The sequence below is a fragment of the Pongo abelii genome, chromosome 21 (genome assembly GCF_028885655.2).
Source record: "Pongo abelii isolate AG06213 chromosome 21, NHGRI_mPonAbe1-v2.0_pri, whole genome shotgun sequence".
In the NCBI taxonomy this organism is placed as follows: domain Eukaryota; kingdom Metazoa; phylum Chordata; class Mammalia; order Primates; family Hominidae; genus Pongo; species Pongo abelii.
The window spans coordinates 63275844-63296047 of NC_072006.2; the positions used below are offsets into that span (position 1 = coordinate 63275844).

The window sequence follows — 20204 nt, forward strand, 5'->3', positions numbered from 1 at the left end:
TGTGTTTTTCAGGATCTCTGAGACCTCAGGGCTAGTTTTAAGTTCTTCCCCTCCTCAACCCCTCTCCACTTCTCCGTGCTTCACGGCACACCGGGGCATTCTCACTAGCAAAGGTGTCCTCTCTAAGGACGGGACCTCTACTGTCCATCTCAGGCTCAGCACTGCCTTGGGGCAGGCCGCTTCTGGCTTCTTTAGGCCTCGTTTCCACTAGAGGGGAAGCTGGGTCCGATGGTGTCTGGGTCAAATTCCTTGGTTCCAATAACAGGTACTGTTGCCTTTCCCTTCCATTTCTGCCCCCCCACCACCCCACCCAGCAGCTGGAAAATGATGAGGTCATCTATTTGAGAAGGGCCACACAGGCCTCCCACACAAGGACCTACAAAGTCCTCCAATGGGAATTTATTTCTTTCTGATCAAATTTACCCTCCATACCCCATTCATAGACACATTCTCTCTCCCCTCTCTCTTAAAATTGTAAAGTTAAAGAAACTGAACACACAGGGTTGATTTAAGGTAAACGTCCCTCCCACCCATCTATTTAAAAATTTTTCTTTTACTTGATAACTTTCCTACAACATTATTCTCTTATGCCCATATTCTTCTGAGGATTCTTTAAAGCTTTTCTTGCACTTTCTCCTCCTCACAGTCCCTGACTTCTAGCTCTGAGTGGTGGCTGAGGGCAGGTGACCCTGTAGACTGTGGGGAATAGAGGAGGCCAGGGCAGGTGGCTGCCTCTTTCCAACCTTTCCTGGGCCACGGGAGCTCCTCCCCACCAGAGGTCAGCAGAGAGCTCAGAATGGCTGGGTCTGCTCTCAGAAAGTGGGATCTTGGAATTCTCTAGATGAAATGTAGGATGCCCAAATGGAAAAAAAGCCCCATGTTTCCAGGGTGTTTTGGTTGGGGCTCTCATCCTGTCTTGGGTCCCGGGGACCTTACTTTTAACACCAATACAGCCATTCTGTGCTTTTCTCAGGGGAGAGGTGGTTGGGGGTTTGGTCTGTTTATTTGGTGGCTTTCTTGGTCAGTCTTCTCCCCGTGCCAGATGCACAAATCCCTCCCTTAGAGGGAACCACACCCTCTTAGAACTCTCCCTTCTGGGGCCCAACTGCCCACTTTCGCTTCCCACAGGACATGGAACCCACATCCCACACTTGGCCGGGCGCCTTCTCTTCTAGTTGTATTTATGGTTAAAATGACATCATAATATTACAGGAAATCCCCCCAGCCTGCCCTGACCCTGCTGTGATTTTACTGATCATTATCTCCCCCTGTTCTTTACTCAGGTGTATGGATAGTTTTGAAAGGGCATGAATCATGGTGTGCAGTTTCATATTAATCCCCCTGCTCCACAAACACACACTACAGGGCAGTTTCCTTAGAGCTCTTCCGTGTTCGCCACCGTCCTTCCACAGTTCTTTCACTTGTTCAGTCCTTTCACTAGCAGGGAAGAGCAGGGAAAGAACTGAGCTTCCCTCCCTTTGTTTTTCCTTCTCTGATCTTTTGAAATCCCGGGGTCCTTTGTGAATGACTCAGAAGTTAAAACCAATTCCCTTTGGCCAGTTGTGTATTGTTGAAAGAGAGAGACAAAGAGAAATTAAGGTGCAAACGGAAGGAAAGAAGTAAATAGAGATGAAATTTAAAAATTTGAAAGGGAGCAGTGGTTCACGCCTGTAATCCCAGCACTTTGGGAGGCCGAGGTGGGCAGATCACCTGAGGTCAGGAGTTCAAGACCAGCCTGACTAACATGGAGAAACATCGTCTCTACTAAAAATACAAAATCAGCTGGGCATGGTGGCGCATGCCTGTAATTCCAGCTACTCGGGAGGCTGAGACAGGAGAATCGCTTGAACCCGGGAGGCAGGGTTTGCAGTGAGCCGAGATTGCGCCATTGCACTCCATCCCGGGCAACAAGAATGACACTCCATCTAAAAAAAAAAAACCAAACAACAAAAAAAAACAAACAAAAAAAATTAAAAGGGAGAGAGAGGAGGAAAAAAGAGGGAAAGGAAAGAGAAAGAAGGAAGGAAGGAAGGGAGGGAGGAGGGAGAGGGGAGAAAAGAAAAGAAAGGAAAAGAAAAAAGAGAAGAAAAGAAAAATGAAAAGAGTGCCTTTGCCAAGTTTAGCTCTAAGCACCAAATGGGGTCCTTGCCCTCTAGGAACTTCTAGTCCAGAACAGAGGAGAGGATCAGTTTGCAAGTGATTATCCTTCTACTAGGCAGGGGGTGGAGCACTGCCAAGGAGGGTGTGGCTGGCACAGCTGAGGGGCCAGGCTGGCTAGACCGGACAGGAGTATGGGGAGGAGAGGCAGGTTCACAATCCAGGCTGGGGCATCCACTCCTCCCCATCTCACTGCCCCATGAGGTCCCTTGTTCGTTCAAGTGCCAACCAGAAGAGCTGGGACAGAGGCCTCTCTTGTGTGCCAAGACCGGGGCCACCACCACCCTCTGAGCTCTGACCACTGCCCTCTCACCTCTTACTGCTTTCCCAAATGTTTATCTCCTGATTCTAAAATGATGGTCCAATTTTTGTTTTATTTTAAAGTTAGGAACGCACTGCGTGTAGCACACTTCATGTAGCACAAGTGTTTTCACGTGCCTTATCCCACTAAGTGGTTTTGTTTTGTTTTAGGAAGTCTGGCACACAGAGAACCTTCTAGTTCTTTAAAAAAAAAAAAAATCATAAATTTTTTAATTTGATAATTATCCAGAACAAAACAAAGCAAACCCTAAGGTTAAAAGTGAGCATCCTATATGTTAAGTATACATCTTTGATGTTGGGGAAACCTTTGAATTTTACAAATCGATGTCCTTGAGAATTGGGTTCCAGCCAGACCCACTGTAGGCATTGTTTTCTTTTTTTCTTTTTCCTTCCTCCCTTCCTTCCTTTCTTCCTCCCATCCCCCCTCCCCACTTTGAAAAACAAGTTTTATTCTCTTGGGGTATGTTCATTAGAGAGGGAAGACAATTCTGTTCAGCAAGGAAAAGTGAGGGGAAGAGAAAAGGGGGGAATTTAGCCGGAGGAGAACAGGGACAAGGTTGATTGTTCTGTGCTGGGATAGGGGTGGAGGGCAGAGAGAGAACATCACAGCCAGATGCAAATCACAAGAGCAGACCTTCAGCTTCCTGGCATTGGTGGGGAAAATATTCCGTCAGCTGCCTTTCTATGTCCTGGGCTTCATTCATCAGGTCAAGAGAAAAAAATAAAATTTCATCCTAATTTGTTGTGGTTGGACCCCATTCTCCCACGTTTTGGCCTTCTTGTAAAGCACAACCACAAAGGCAAAAGTGGCTTCCTGGGCTGACCTGCCTCTCAGTTCATTCTCAAGGCGTTAGCCTCATCCCATCAGGAGGAGTTCAGACTCTTCCCAAGCGCCAAGAGTTAGAAATGTGTTGCTAATTGATTTGAGCTAAATTTGTGTTGCTTTGAGACTTAGCGAAATGGCTGATTAGGGGCCAGTGTTGGGGAAAATAATTGCTGATCTAATAGCTAAGAAAAGGAACTCATTCACAATATGTTTTTAAAATGGGCCTTCTGTGACATTTCGGAGTTGTCAGGGAGTTAGGGGTCATGGTGGTTCTTCAGGAAGAAAGAACTGTTGTTGGGAAATGTTTAATGGAAATTTAGCATAAAATGACCTGCCTAATTTAAGGAAACAGTCAAATCCATCATGGTTCCAAGTGAAAACAGTTGTCACAAATTAATTCTTCAAATGTTTGACTATTGGCATGCCTGAGGTTTACTCATATGTAGGTTATGTCCAACTTGGCAAAAGCATGGAATCCTGCCTAGTCCTTGGTACACAGGGACTAGCACATGTACCCATTTTTTCTCACTGATAAGTTATTTCCTAATTTTTTGGTTAACTTGTAGGTCGAAATAGCCTTACTCCTTTTTGTCTGTCTAGTAGCATCTCTAAGCTTGCAGTAGCTGCTCATGTGTCTGCCACGTCCCTTAGAAGGATGAATCCTTGCCTGGTCGGTGAGTTTGCCTCAATTCGGGCATTTTCATTTGTTCATTCATTCGATATACATGTATTGAGTGCCAAATATGTGCCCTTCCCCGTGGGGAAGACAAAAGTATGAGACGTTGCTACTCCCTTGATGGAATCAAAACAAACCCAGGAAATTAACAAGAGTGGGCAGTCTCTGCTAAGCGATTACACAGGGAATAAATAAGGAAAGATGAAAAGATTGTCAACCAAAAGACTTCAACAACCTGCTAAGAGTCTTCCAGCCCAGTTGAGCACACCAAATCAGAGATTACCTAAAAGTGTCATGAGTGCTGATAATTAAACTGCAGAAAACCTAGAAGGATCTGCTGGGGTCAAAACAAACAACATTTGACAGGCACAGCCATTCAGATTTTCATGCCACTCTGAGGCTGAAAATTTCTGCACAAACAGCAGTGACTGAACCTTTGCTAGTCACAGGATAGACCTCCCTGTTGATAGGGTAGACCTCCCTGTTGATAACTTGTCAGTCATGGGACTGAATGAGGCCTTTCTCCAGGAGGCATAGCCCAGAGGGTTACTGGCCATGCTGAGGAGGCAGTCTTGCTTCCAGGAGGGGCTGCAGAGGCCTGGCCCAAGAGTGGTGCTGAGAACTGCCTTTTGCCAACTTCTTTCTTTCACTGTGCACTCTCTGGAGCCTAACTATGCCTTCCAGGATCTTTCAAGACTAAAATTCTCTTAGGAAGATGGGCCCAATATTTCCCACCTAACCTTAGAAATCTTCTATGTCTAGGATTAGTGTTTTGAGAGTTAGATGGGAAAGTGTAGTTTGCAGCCAGATCCCGATGTACTACAGAGTGCTTTCACCTTAGTGCTTTCATCCTCCATCTTAGCTCCAACACTCCATTTTAGCTCTTGGGCTGGCCCCCGTCTTAGCTCCAGTCTTACATCTTAGCTCCTGGCCTGCCCTCCATCTTAGCTTCTGGCCTGCCTTCTATCTTAGTTCCTGGCCTGCCCTCCATCTTAGCTCCCGGCCTGCCCTCCATCTTAGCTCCCGGCCTGCCCTCCATCTTAGCTCCCGGCCTGCCTTCCATCTTAGCTCCCGGCCTGCCCTCCATCTTAGCTCCTGGCCTGCCTTCTATCTTAGCTCCTGGCCTGCCCTCCATCTTAGCTCCTGGCCTGCCCTCCATCTTAGCTCCTGGCCTGCCCTCTATCTTAGCTCCTGGCCTGCCTCTATCTTTGCTCCTGGCCTGCCTTCCATCTTAGTTCCTGGCCTGTCCTCCATCTTAGATCCTGAGCTTTGGGTCTCTTTTGTTTTGTTCCCTAATGCAGATAGAGAGAGTCTATATTCAAATACTATAATTAATTCCCAGCCATTGTGGAATGAAAAACATATTTTAATTTCCAGAATTTAATTTCCAACTTTCCTTGCACAAATACTTTTAAATTATCTATTTATTACCCCTGAAATAATATGTCTTATTGATAGGTCGCTGTAACTATCACAGCACATGATAGTGACCTTTATGTTTTTTTTGAAAATATGAGTGTATAATACAGATTGCTAGCTATTTTTTATGTTAAAAATAAGACAAGGGAAGGTTTTTTGTCTGGATGACTGAACTGAAAGAACTCTCAGGCGAACTTTGCTCCATAGTGAATATGATTGAGATTTATAGAATTATTAAGTTGTGGCTTCTTAAAAATTGCCACCGAAAGAGGAATGCCTGAATTTTGTGTTCTGGGTGATCGTGGATGAGCACATGGCACATCTGAAAAGTGATTTGGCCCCAGGCCTCCTTACCTCCCTGCAGGTGGCTGTGTTCTCTTCAGTTAATCCCATTAGCTGGCAAAGGCTGATGAGGCTACTCTTAAGGGACATGTGCATTTTAATAAAGAGCTTTAGAGGCCCAAAAGCCCAGAGAGTCACGTTTTTAATAGTGGGGTTCTTAAGAGTAGCATTCTAACAAGAGGCATTGGGGGGAACAGGGGAGGGCATTTGGGCAGTCACCCCCTCCCCACTTCTAGTTCCAGCCCCATACCCTGTTTTCCCAACCCAAGTGTATGGCTGCCTAGCACCCCTCTAAGCAATGAATTGACTTTCTTCCACTGTGACCCCAGGACACGTGGACCCCTCACACCAGATCTCCAAGTAGCAGCATAGTGCTTAGTGTTATTCTGCCTGGCAGCGGGGTGCCCCCCCACCCCATTCAGTGGCAGTCAGGTTCAGATCGTAGCCTTCAGGGTGCCTGACTCATTCCGGCTCCGGTCGATAATGACAAGCCCCATGTTTTTCTCCAGCGTCCACGGCTATGACACATACAACAGTCAGGAAATAAAAGAGGCTTGAGTACTATACGGTTGCTTTGCTTTCTTTAAAAAAGAAATATAATGTGAAGGGCATAGGGGAAAGAGCAAGGAGGCAGGAGGCCAGGCCAGCAAATAAGCCAGCAGCAAAACAACCTTGTTGTTTGTATGTTACATAAACAGCCCCCCCAACTGTCCTGCGGTTATATCCTTAGGAGAAACTGGGGCTTAGTGGCGCTTGGGTTGATTTCACACCTTAGCTTAGAGTTACTCAGAGGTGTATTAACAGCTAATGATTCCATTGAGGGTGGCCCAGATTGCCATCTTGACTTGCCAGATATTAGCAATACTCTTACAGAAACCCAAAAGCCTGCCAATTAAGTTCCCCAGTGTAAGTTAAAAGGGGCCTTTCTGAGATGTGTGATCTTTAGGAAAAGGAAATTAAACTAATTTTGAAAGCTCCTAACACTAGAGTTTCCTTATAATGTAAGTAGGTGACGGCTGGGATGAATATTATTAGTCCCTCCCATAATGTGTATTTGAATAGATGTCATGGATTCTAATGGCAGAGTTCAAAGTCACTCAGAGGGGTGGTTTTTTTTTTTTTTAATGTCACCCACCTGAAATTACTTTCAGAAAGTTCTGTGATGGCTAACAGGATTAGAATGACATTGTCACAAAATGATATGAGGTGTTAAAAAGACCCCTACACGATGCGGTGTCCACAACGCACAAGAAGTACCCCCCCACACCCAAGTATGACTCAGTAACACTCAGTGAGGAGGAGAGCATCGAATTATATAAGTTACAGTTTTATTTCAGACACACAAGCACGTAGGCCAGCAGTGATAGTAAACATGCAGGCATGCTTTCCCTCTGAGCATGAGAAGCGTTTGGATTTTATCTTCCCAGATGCAGAACCTCTGTACTTATTTCTAAATAGCTTCCTCATGACCCTTAGCTAAGTCAACGGGGAGATTCAGCCTCCAAGTTTTGCTAAATTGTGTACCATGACAGTGACTTGTATTTAGGAGACCTTGCGTGGATCTAAAGCCCAGAAGTAGCCACCGCCACCGTTCCTCCCGATGAAAATGGCCTCACCAGCACCTCGCTGCAAACAGACACCAGCTCAAAGCATTGATTTTCTCCCACCCTCGCAAGGTTAGGATTCTGCTTAGAACTCTGCTTTAAGCTAAAATTTCCATCACCAAAGGGCCTGATTTCAGGCAGAGAAAGGACCACTTTAGCAAATGAGAGAAGCGAAGAGGAGTGTAGGAGGAGGGTCATTTCAACAGCAGCAAAACTCAGCCATGCCATTTTCCCTGACAGCACTTTAATTATGATGAAAGAACAAGATTTTTTTTTTTTTCCGGTTTTTACAGAGGAGGCTCGTGGTGGGGGGAAAAGAGGGGGCTCTGAAAGAGATGTGAGCTGCCAAGGTACAGAGTGCGAAGCAGCTGTCACTGCCAAATGACAGATGCAGTTGGAGAGGGGGAGAGAAGCCCTTCCCTGAGCCTGTGCACCAGTGGCCCATTCTGTGGGGGCCCAGGACTAGACACCAGGGGCAAATGGTGAATAGGATGACCCAAAGGAACCACCTGCTATGTGCCAGCTTCCCCCTTTCCTTCTGTGAGATTTTAACCCCAGGGCTGGTTCTCCTAGTTGTGCTCTGCTCCACCGGCTTTGAAAGCCTCGGAGGGGTTTCAAGTGGTCACATACCTTATTGTTGAAAAGGATGTTTTTCTTTAAAGTCAGGTGCTAAGTCACGTGTGAGGTTAAATGGACGCTTAAGGGCTTCAGAGCGGGATAAAGGGACAGAGCCCAGGAAGCCCAGGACTGATGTTCTGATGGGCAGAAGCCAGCTGTGTTTTAGGAATGGGGAAAGAGTTGGAGCACCAGATGTTAAGAGGCTACAGTCAGCTCAAGCAAGAACGAGAGAATGGCGCTGTCACTGACTTCCCACCTCCCGGCCTTGCCGGTAATCCCTGCTCTGTTTGGGGGCATGGTGTCCACAGGAGGCACCTATTGTGTTGCTACAACTCCCAAAAGTGGCCTGAGAATTCTGGGCTGGTAGTGTTTAGAAAGAGATATAAGTGAATCCTAGACTCTCACAGTTGGAAAAAGCCTTTCTTCCTGGGAATGGGAAGTAACAAAATGAGTCCAGGTTAGCTGTGGAGTCCTTAGAGATGAAGGGAGCAGAGAGGGAGGAAAAAAAACAAAAACAAAGAAGGTGCATTATTTTGTGCTTCCTTTCACCTCCCTCCTTGGTTTTAGGGCCCTTTCCTGGCATGCAACAGGAAGTACAGGCTGTGTTGAGAGCCTCTGGTGCAGACTTACGCAGAGCACAAGAGATGATGTGAGCCTGCTTGTCTGGGCTGCTTTTGTGTAACTGAATTACACAGTATCTATGTTAGAAGTGATGTCACCCAAGAGAGCCCCATGCCCTTGAACTAAACACCAAGGGGCATCGGGCCCCGGCCCCAGGAGGCCTGCTATGCGGCAACTTCTCTGAACAATTTGTGATTTTCTGTTCTTATTCCCCTCACTAAATTGTCATGCTGCTAGAGACACTTCTAATTTGATGGTTATTAATGGGCAGCTGGTAATGAAACAGCAAGGACTTATGGCTTTGCAGTAGGTGAATTATGGACATTTACAAGTAAAACAACTTTATTTCTTACATTTAGCAAGAGGTTTAACAAGCAAAGTACAACATCTGCAGAATCTTATGGGAGGAGGCAGTGGTCTTGAAATTGTGAGGCAGTACTGCAGGGATAGAGAGATCGCCTTTCCCTAGAACAACTGCAATCTCCCCATCAGAGCCAACTGGAAATACAAATTTGCTCCTATCTCCATGCGTGGTGATTCTGCCTGCTACAGAGATGGAGGAACAGTGATCTTGCTGATTTTAATGGACCCATTTAGGGAAAAACACTTAAAAAATATGTGAAAACGCATTTTCCCCCTATTCCTCCTGGAAAGCAACATTAGGGTCCGGCAGTTCTGTCTGGAAGGAGGGAGATGCAGGAGCAGCATCCTGGCTTTATGACTGTCTGGCTGCTTAGTGGTTTTATTTTAGGAAGAGTTTTAATTCAGAGGCAGTGGTGGGGGGGGTGCGGGGGGGGTGGGGGGAGGGAGACAAATCAGATGTAGAGGTTTGCAGAGCCTGGAGGCCAAAGGAAGCCCACTTTAGGAGACCACATTTTCAGCATCAGAATAAGTAAAGTATTTGAGGATTTTTGTCTCCTCTTAATAATAGGCACTTTGGAAAAGGAAAATATTCAGGCTTTTGAGAAACATAGTGAGGTGATCAGTTAATGTGAGGTGGTGGTGATTGTAATGTCGGAAGAATTGGTCTCATTTTTCATGTCACAATTAATATTGTTTGAGATTAGATAGCTTCTTAATTTAGACCATTTACATTTTACAGAGCACTAAAAAGCAAGCCTCCAAGCCACTTTCCGGCAGCACAAAGCCAAATAAATGGGAACAATATAACCTTAAAAAGATCCATTCTTTCACTTGTAGCTTTGCTCTGGTCAATATCGAGTCATTTAGCACAATCTAAAAAACTCACATTTTTCATTGCTAGAAATATGTAATTCTTCCTACTATTCAGTGCCTGCAAATGTCCTGTTCTGGGGACCTTTTTGACTTGGGTTTTTGTCTTCTTGACACCAAAGCATCCAATCAATTTGGCCAAAAGTTCAATCGTGAAAAAGCATCTGGATGTTTTGTCTATAAACAACCAGTTTGCCTGAATATTTGAGAGGATCAGCTCAGCCAACCACCTGTCCCGATGTTACCCCAACACAGCCCAAATGCACTCAGAGGGGCGCGGAAGGAAGGGTACACACAAACAAGGTGTGGGGGTCTCACTTTCTCTGCTGCAGCCATCTGAAATCGGCTGCAGAGGAGGGGGGAAATGAAGCAGCAGGCTAGTCCTTCTAGGCAGACGTGGAGGGAGAACCGTGTGGAAAGATATCTTTATGGCTAGACTCTCAGCAACATCACTGTCAGAGTCTGGTGCCTGCAGCCATCTTAGAATTTAGAGGAAGCTGAAGGCACCTGCCCACATTTTGTCTTAGGTTACAACCAGCTCAATCTAGCCAGCAAAAAATAAGGTTGAGAAGCATTTCGCTTTTACAGAAAAAGAAAAAATTTCCATGATTCTGTTCCTTGAAAAAAAAGCTGACCCTCCCCAACCCAAACCTTTTATTTCAAAGTCACCAAAACTGAGACTAGATAATCTCTCTCTCTTTTTCCTCGTGTGCATAGCCAATTTAGACTCTCTTGGCTGGAATTTTTCCTGATCTCTCAGTGCAGTGAAAAGCCAGGCAGATGGGGGAGGAAGGGAACACGGAGAGGCAGGAGAAGGGGCAATGGCTCCTTGGCACGTCTCCCTTTGTAGTTCAGTCTTACACAGTTCATTTTTATTTGCAAATAGCTCAGCCCAAAAGAGGGTATTGATATGACCCCCAGATGCTGTTCCAAATCCATCTTACTTATTTTCCCTCTGGGGTGCAGGCAGGGCAGAGCCCAGATATGATCAGACCTTCAAAGCGCAGCCTTGATCCTTTATTTTTCATGTTACAGTCACAGACCTTGAAAATGTGTTTTCAGCAGTTTATCACATACTGAGAATTTCAGGAAACAAAAGGTCAAGAATTGATGACTTAGATTTATTAGTGGCCCCATTAAGCAGACCTCAGAATTCTAATGATGGGTCTTTGCTAGACAAATCAATGTCATGTTTCTAAAAGAACAAGAGTAACAGCTGGGTGATTTCACAGAATTATCAGGTATTGGGAGGAAGGTTAAGCAGGGGTTCAATTACTATCAATTACAATGATGTTCTTGTTTGTTTCCCTGGGGTTTTCATGCTGCTAGTTGTGGTTTTTTTTTTTTTTTTTTTTTTTGCATTTGCATATTTGCTGTTTTGCTTTACATATTTTAGAAATTATCCATCTATTTTTTTTCTCTCAAAATCTCTTCTACCTTTGGCATCAATTGTAGAAACTAAATGTTTGCTGTAGAGTTCTATCCTTTAGTCATAGTTTTTTGTTTTGTTTTGTTTTTTTTAAACAAAGTTCTCTTCTCTGCCTCCCCACCCAATAAACTGAGTGGATGTGTAGTTATGCCAAGTTGTGGAAAACACATTTAACACATTTAAGAATGTGCGAGGTATGAAATATAAAAGTATGTTATACCTAAGATTAAAATATTAATTCGATTTGGGGATTATACCTGTCAACATTTTGGTTTTATATGCATTCATTCAACTAACTCATGGTATCTTGTTGAAATGATGCATTTAAAATAATTACTGATTTAATTAAAAGAAAACTAAGGAAGTTTTCAGGCTGAGAATGACATTAAATTATCCTGTTCTTGAGCGCCTCCCAGAGGCGTGGGTTAAATAACACCAGAATATGAATTTAGGGTCATTTCGGCTTTTCTAGACTTTGGGATGCCTCCAATGGTTATGAGTAAAAGGAGTGGTGCTTTAACTTGGAGATTAGATGTCTCCGGGTCCCAATTAAGCTCTATATCAATTTCCTTCGTACGGTTCAGCTATTTGGCACCATTTTGGCAGAAGATAGGGATCCAGGGCCTTTGCTGTCAGTGGAATGGATTGAGGAAAGCTTCCTCAGTGATAAGCCTTGGCTTGACAAAACATAGCCTAGCCTTCTTCCTTCCCTCTCCAGACCAGGGCACCACGTGGAGATAGCGCTGTTTGCTTGGGCTGGCCTTAGACATTTCAGAGTTCCCCTCTTACTACATGCTGACATCATCCCACAACTCCCCGTGTGCCTTCCCTCACTGTTGCCAAGTGCTCTTGAAAGTCAACCACCTTCCTGGGTGACTGCTGCTTTCTCACCTCAGGTTAAACCCATGGACCCAGTGAAAGTTCTCCCAGGGGCTCCCATACCCGAGGGTAATCATACCTTCTATATGTGAAGGGCTAGTTTTCCAGAGTTTTTATTTCTTGGTGTTAGGTCACTGCAACCCTGGGATAAAAATAGTTGTAATTAGCATGTTGCAGATCAGACTCTGCACTTGTAGCTTTGTGCCACTTTCTCTAATAATACCAATTTTGGTGACACATTTCCTAGAATCCTGGACTTGCTTCAATCCCTAAAATCCTCCAAGAGCTGAATTGTAGGACAAACCTGTTTGCTTTAGAACCTAGAAGGGCTTTGTCCCAATTAGATTGTCTCTTTTCCCCATCTTTCTAGACATTGCAGGTCCATCTCCATTTTCTGTTTGTTTGTTTTTCTTTTGTTTTGAGACGGAGTCTTGGTTTGTCACCCAGGCTGGAGTGCAATGGCGCCATCTGGGCTCACTGCAAGCTCCGCCTCCCGGGTTCACGCCATTCTCCCGCCTCAGCCTCCCGAGTAGCCGGGGCTACAGGCTCCCGCCACTGCGCCCGGCTAATTTTTTTGTATTTTTAGTAGAGACGGGGTTTCACCGTAGTCTCGATCTCCTGACCTCGTGATCCACCTGCCTCGGCCTCCCAAAGTGCTGGCGTGAGCCACCGCGCCTGGCATCATTTTTTTATTTTTATTATCAGGGAGCAACGGCTCCATTCTCCCCTAAGGCTGACATTTTTGTTGAAGGCTGAGCACGCATGTCTTCCGTGCGTGTGGCAAAAGGCCCTTTCCTGGCTGGCTCCAGAATCCTCACCAGTTAATTGGGAAAAAATTTGAGTTAGGCATCACAATTTCAGCCGAGCTGGGCAAACAACGAGTACACCTGTCACTCGAGCCAGTGTCCAAAACTCAGCCCCACGGATCACAGCTGTAGCGTTATTTCAGCATGAGCAATTCAGTATTTAATGTTCCTTAGGAAAAAAGTAAATCATTCCAAGCTGCTACTGTTCACCTATTAACTCTTTCGGGATTTCATGGTGGTGGGGGTGGAGGTGGGGAGTAATCTATAATTTGCTTGGCTAGCAGAGATAATACCCCCTTCCCAAGTCTGTCTTCCATAATGGCCGTTTCTTACATAATGGAGAAGAGGGGCTGCAAAACAACATCCTCTTGATCTGTGGCAGCCACTGCCTTCCAGAATGAGAAGTTAGATTTTCTTCTTTCGTTTCATTTATATTTTTACCTGCGCAGTACAGGTACTGCTTCCTACGATCGGCAGCTTCCATTTCTTTCCTCTTTCCACGGTAGCTTAAATTAGCCCATCATCATCAGCAAATCTTAATTTACAATTAAGTGCTGGGAAAAAAAAAGTTCGTCATTAATCAGACCTTCTCATTTTATGTAAATGGTCCCCAAAAGCAACACACATTTTTAATCTGTCCTGCCGATAGCTGAGCCCTTCTGTCATTTGGGTCCTAATAAATGAATTGGCCATCTGCAATTAATCTGCATAGTACAAATCATTGGAAGGCCGAGTCTGTCTGCCTTCTGAAAGAAACTGGCTATATTTAGTTTTTAAAGCAAGTCTGCTTTGTGTTCTTTGTAAAGTCAGCGACATTCTTTCAATTTTTTCGGTGTAATTAGCACAAAAGGAGCCGTAATCTGAGAGGGTAGTAGAGACTAAGGCAACCGAAAAACAGGAATGTTCAAGAAAGCGGGCAGAGGCAGCCATCCCAGTATTGGGCGGCGTGCAGAGACCCTGGGACGTGGCTGTGGGTAGAGCTGAGGTCTGTAGCTCATAAAAAAATCTCCTTTTCATCTGATCCCCAGACTGGTTGCAAATGCTTGCCGCTTGGGCTGAATAATTTTCCCCTTCTCATAACTTCCAGTGGTCGGCAAGGACCTTAGAAAGACACAGTGCCATCTGGGCTCTGCTGTTGAGTGGGCTCCTGACAGGCCAGTGAGAGTTCTGTACACACTGCCAAGCCCTCAACAAACTGCTGAGTGGGAGAGCAGAGGGCATAGCCCTGAGCTCCCCAGCAAATGCTTAATTTCAACCAACTGGAGACCACATGGAAATCAAGCAGAGGAAGGCTGCGATGGCCTTAGGGAGGAGAGTTGGAGCCTGTGAGAAAAGAGGGGGCAGCCCTCCTCATTGGGAGCTGTGCAGCCTGTGCCCCGATGGTTAGCTCCCCCCTCAAAATAAAAGCCAGGGAAATAGGTGGAGCTAAGCGGTAATTACACATTTTTCAATTTCAACTAAAACGTGTGGGCAAACACAAAACGATGAAAAGGTATCTACATTTCTAGATGAATTAAATGTGTGACTAATTATGTCACGTTAATTGCTTAATTCCTCCTGGTTTACCAACAGCAGATGGAAGTGGGACTGGAGAGGGGGTTTTAGCTCTGAAGGCAAATGACACCTGAGGCCCAGTCTGAATCTCAGTTTTCCCAAACTAAGGCTAGACCCTAATGGCAAGGCTGTTTGAAAATGATCACCTACATTTGGTTGGCAGGTAGATAAAATCCAAAGATGTAAAACTTCTATTTAGCAGTTGTTTCATTTGTATATGTCCACAAAGCAGCATTTAACTAAACAAAATGAATTGCCTGATTAATCCAGTGTTTTTAACTGTCTAAACTCCAATTCTATGGAGCTAAATTTGATGAAGTGAATACCATGAAAAAACCCTAAAATCTTTAAAATAAGAACAATTATAAAGGGCTTCTTTTATCTGAGGAAATTTTATTAGAACCTCAGGCCTCCTGACTGGTCTCAATATCACATCTCCAGGTGCACCAACTGCCTCTTATTTTTTCCTGTTGTCACTTGTGTAGTAAGATGTTGGATCAAAGTGTCATTTAAATAAGGCATCTTGTAAATAAGCATGAAAGTAAACTGGTCTGTGTCTATTTTTAACTAGTCTCCCTACATTATTCTCCATCCTGGATGAGTTTCCATCTTCAAAGCCAAGTTAAAAGTTCTAAGCAACAGGTTTTCCCATTACCTTAGTCCTCATGAAAATTTTTCCCCAAGGGAAGTGAAGGATATTTCAGTTTAGGAAAATTAACTTTCCTGCTATAGAGCGGTAAAACTCTTAAATATTTTTTTCTACTCAATTAAGAGCTCCATTAAGTGGGGCCATTGATCTGTTATTGATGTTGATGTACCTCAAAGAAAATGGAGCTTCCTCAGTCTTCTCCTGGATTTGACTTTCAATTTTGGAGTTAATTGTTGAAGCTGCCGCCTGTGTTCTGCTGATGGGTCTGCCTTTTGGTCCTGCTAGTGGGTTTGTTTTCTGCTCCCTGTTGATATCCAAGTTGTTTGTCCAACTAGAATCTTCAATGAAGGGTAACATGTGCATCATATCATTTAGGCTTCTAAAAGGAACAAAGTAATACATGTCATCTCTTTTTGTTAGCTTCCCCCTTCTTGAGGTAGATGGTGGCTTTGTTAAAAGTCCATTCCTGCCCACTCTGGGGCTCATGGGGATGTGGTGAGAAAGGCACTGATGGCCTGGGGAATTGGGCGTCTGTCCACAGAGACCAGGAAGCCTCTCTCACAGATGGTGCCTCCCCATCAGAGAGTCAGGAAAGATCAAGAAGGGCTGCAAAACGTCCTCGTTGCCTTCATATTATGTGCCATGCTTTTAAGTAGATGTTTGAACAGCATCTCAAAGCCACTGGCTCAAGAAATTGGGTCCAAACACACTGGCCAATGTACGTCCACATTCTGTTTGAATTAGAGTATGTTCTGAATTAAAAACAGATCATTTTAAAATGAGTTGATGGATAATAAATAGGAAAATGTCATATGGCTATGTAGTTAATTCTTCAGTAATTGACTTCAAGTCTTCTGAAATGAAGTTTTATATCATGTTTAGTTTTGAATACAAGTTTAGGGTTACTTTGTGGTTGGAGTTACTAACTAGTGAATATGACAAGAAAAAAAATGTGCTAGATAATCACTACATTCGATTTCTAAGAACTTTTATGGTCTAAAGTAATACAGCCTTCTTAAAGGATTAACTGGGACTAGGAAATGCTTTTTACAATTCCTGCTTTCATCATCTACATGACATAGGCTTTGACATTCATTTGCAATAGCAGTTTCAGTCATTCTAGCTAATTAAAGTGCAGAACGTGCTTTGAAGACAGGAAACACCGTGGAAGTGCTAAATACTATTATTAAAACCTTACAGCTAAAGTTTCTGTTTCAGTGGAAACCTATTTATTGTTTCCTAGGCTATTAAAATAATATTATAATTATATTTGCTCTGGGCTCTTGGAAGACAACTTAAAATGACCCCAACTAATGAAAGGCCAAGGATAACATTCTTGTCCAAAAACTGAGTGACAGCATTAGGCAGAACAGTATTTTCAAGATTCTAAGCTGTAGCAAGTCCACTGCTTCGAAAGGCAGACGAGGTATTCTCACTCAGAAAGGAGGATACCCAGGGGCCAAGGACACAAACTGCCTTTATCACTACGAAGCTGACAAGACCACAGAATTCAAACCCTGATGTGGGACGTTGTTCATTGTCAAATATGGAATGTTGGAAAGAAATGTTTCGAGGCCATATCTCCGTGTAGTGTGTGACACCATCTGTTTAAACAAGTTTTTTCATTAGGTGACCTAGTGTTTTAGGTTAGGGATGTGTTATGATCTCAACTGGCTGGCTTGGGCATGAAGCAAGTCTCCTGAGCCAGAGATCTGTGCTCTCCTTGGGCATTTTATACCCAAGATATTCTGCCCTTTGTCCCTCCCTGAAATCTCCGTAACTCCCTTCTCTTCCTGAGCCAGACGAGGGGCCCCTTCCATTGGAAAGCTCTCTCATCTGGACTGTTCCAAGAATTATGCTAATAGATTGCCCCACTTCCAAAGCATAAACTACGTACTTAAAACAGTAATGATCAATTAAATTACTAACTCATATGAAAAGGTCACACATGGTAGCCTCCAAATCATGGTAGCCTTGAGAAAAAAAAAAAATCACAACTTTTAGGGCCTCAAGAGGTCAAATTTGAGGCCAAAAGCTCAGTAAAATCTCTTCTTTCACTTTGTGTGGAGTGAAAACAGAGAGCCTAGCTGACCACAAACCAGCTTGTGTTTCAGCACTCTGGGTGTCATTTGCTTACCTGTAAACCCATGATTCCACCTGCTGTCACTTATTTACAAAGTAAATGCTTTATTTATCCATCAGTAGTCAGTCATAATAAAATATAGGTGAAACCTACACTTAAAAAATTTTTGTTTTCAAGAGTGGCCTCATAGATTGAGAGCTGAAAGGAGTAAAGCCTGATCTTGCGTTACCCATTTCTAGGACAATAGTCCCAATTGTGCCTTGCCTAGAAAGCATGTTAGTATATGACATGGGGCAGTTTCACTCCTTTTAAAGTTCAGGTGTGATGTTTATCTAAAAGGGGAAGGTGGTAATGGAGCTCAGAGATTTCCAAATAAGGAGGCTCTTCATTATATTCATTGTATAACTTTGTAGCTCCTGGCATAAGTATCTAGGTTGTATTTGTTACTATTTACCTTGCACCTCTTAAAGACAATGTAACTGTGCTTTGCCACAGTATAAGCAGGAAGGAAGATGCTTTTGAACAAATGGAGCATAACAAGAATGTCTGGCCTATTCTTCCCTCTTACAAGTCTTTAACAATTTTTTAAAATGACAATCAAATTCAGCCAGGAATTTTTAATTTACCATCTAAAGATATAGAACCTGTGCTGTGTCATCAAGCGGTTCTAATTTACGTGGTGGATGGTAGTGAGCCTCACTATCACTATCACAGGCAGCCTAGGAATCATCGATTCTGAGGCCTTACTGCTGAGTTTTCCTACGAGCACATTCAGGTGTATCTGCACAATATTTTTATGCATCTTCGGTTAGGTGAAAAGCATCAACCTAGGATAGTTCCTTTGAGCATTTTCAAAATAAGGTGTATCTTTGTGTGGAAGAGAGGCCATGATCACGAGTGTGACAAAAACCTGGCCCCAACTTTTCAGCCAAGTTCGAGAAAGTCAGGGGTCTGCAGCGGCCCAGGGCAGGACGGTGTCTAGGCTGTGCTTCCTGTTCTTAATTCCAAGTGTTGTTTGGTGACTTTGAATCGCCCTCTGTTGTCCTTTCAGATTCATAAAAAAGAGGCCCTTGTACAATGGGGGCAGCGGTGTACCTGAAGAGGCCAAGAAAAATAATATGTGGCATCTTCATTTGTCACACCTTTTATTACTCGAAGTGGAGCAAACTGGGGAAAAGGGGGGAATTTCAGTCATCCTGTTGAATGGCTAACAGTGTCTTTTTATTTTCAAAGCTAACTTAAAATGATACAACAGTTTGCTCAAGGCCTCTGGTGGTATCAGCCGCCCCATACCCCTGGGGACTGTTAAATGTGTTTCCATTTATAGGTAGACTTTTCTTTTTTCTCCTTCTCCATCCAAACATCTTAAGTTTCATGGGCTCTGTTAAGAAGTCAAAGAAAGAGTTGGAAGACAGTTTGTGGACTTTGCATATCTGGGCTTTCCGGGATGTAGGCCTGTGTCCCATCCAAGACACTGCTCACGTCTTAGCCTGATTACCTGGCCGCCTCGGCTCACCTGGGCACATGGTGAGCCGCGGAACTCGCAGGCACCAAACATTTATTGAATGAATAAACCGTATCCTAGCAGACACCACGGTGGCAGCAGATGACCTAACCAAGGTCCCAGGAAAGGCGGGCTGGGGTCAACTGGTTGAAAATTTAGTAACCCTGCTCCTAATCCCGTGCACTGCTATATCCTAGTGTGCGGCGGGACACTTGCGAGTTTTGAAAGAACCCTCAAACAAGTTCACGTTCCGTAAACTACTTTTCCCTCTGTTCCAGAGCCCCCAGGGCGCCCAGGCAAGGCCGCCACCTCTCCCACCTGGGAGGACGCCTCGAGCACCGACTCCACAGCCACGGCCACCGCTCCTCGGCTCCCGTGACACCGGCGCGCCTGCTGCTTCGAGCAGGGCTAGCTTTGCACTCCCTTTGCACTTTTCTCGTCCGAAGATACGAAACTCCGTCCGGGCGTCGCAAATAATTCGAATTCGGCTCTCTGACACCTACCTCGGCGGGCACGCGCCGCTGGGAGGGCGGGGTGGGTGGCTGGAGGTAAGGAGGCGCACAACAGGGGTAAGCGCCGCCGTCGCACACTTTGCACGCCGCCCAGGGCTACACCACTCACCGAAAATTGGGAGGCAGGTCTGGGAGGCGGGGTTGAGCGCCCACCGTCTTGGGCGCGCCCGCGCCCCCCGACATCGCGGCCCCCGCGCCCCCGGCCCACACCTGCGCGGTCCCCGCACCGGCCTGCACCCCCAGAGTGCGCGGCGGCCCATTTGGGTGCGTCCCCGGTGGGCCGATTTTTCGCGCTTCCCCTTCGGTTTATAGGGGCCGCTGCTATGGGTCGGTCCTCTGAAGAGGCTGGGGCGTCATCGGGGCCGGTTAGAAGCTCTGCTCCCCGGCGGGGACACTCAGTCGCGTCGGCACCGCGGAGCGGGCTGCGTCAGGTGGCTGGCCGGCGCGGCGCTCCCCTGCTCTCTGGCTCCGGACTGCGGCGCGGCGGCTGGAGCGAGCCCCTGTCCCGGCGCGGGGCGGCGGCGGGCGGCCGGCAGGCGCTGCCTTGCGTGTGAGTGCACCTCACTCACATGTAAGTCGGGGAGCGCCGGGGCCTCCCGCGGAAGTGCGAGTCGCCCGGCGCAGGCAAGAGCCGCCGGGTCCGGGACAAGGCAGGGGCGCCCGGGCGCCGCTGCCTTGCCCCGGGGCGCCTCCGGGCACCCTCCAATTCTCTCTCTTTTCTCTTCTCCATTGGCGTGCCCAAGAGCCAAACCAAGGAGCGCCTGAGGGTAACAACAGACTCCTGCCATCCGCGCCTTTGCACTTTTCTTTTTGAGTTGACATTTCTTGGTGCTTTTTGGTTTCTCGCTGTTGTTGGGTGCTTTTTGGTTTGTTCTTGTCCCTTTTTCGTTTGCTCATCCTTTTTGGCGCTAACTCTTAGGCAGCCAGCCCAGCAGCCCGAAGCCCGTGCAGCCGCGCTCCGCGGCCCCGGG

The 20204-nt window shown here is 45.5% G+C and overlaps 1 protein-coding gene and 1 long non-coding RNA gene across 6 annotated transcripts in view; one reads left to right on the forward strand and one right to left on the reverse strand.

Moving 5' to 3' along the window:
* The window catches only part of GNAS (GNAS complex locus), a 70616-nt gene that overhangs the window by 29088 nt on the left and 21324 nt on the right, over window positions 1-20204 (forward strand). The window lies entirely within an intron of this gene.
* LOC134760771 (uncharacterized) lies at window positions 7876-19448 on the reverse strand. 2 transcript variants are annotated; one of them, XR_010138730.1, is made up of 3 exons: window positions 15304-19439; window positions 13373-13485; window positions 7876-12267 (listed from the first exon to the last, which is right to left on the reverse strand). It is a non-coding gene; the product is annotated as an uncharacterized LOC134760771 (long non-coding RNA). The 2 variants fall into 2 exon arrangements; XR_010138729.1 differs by having other exon boundaries at window positions 7876-13485; window positions 15304-19448.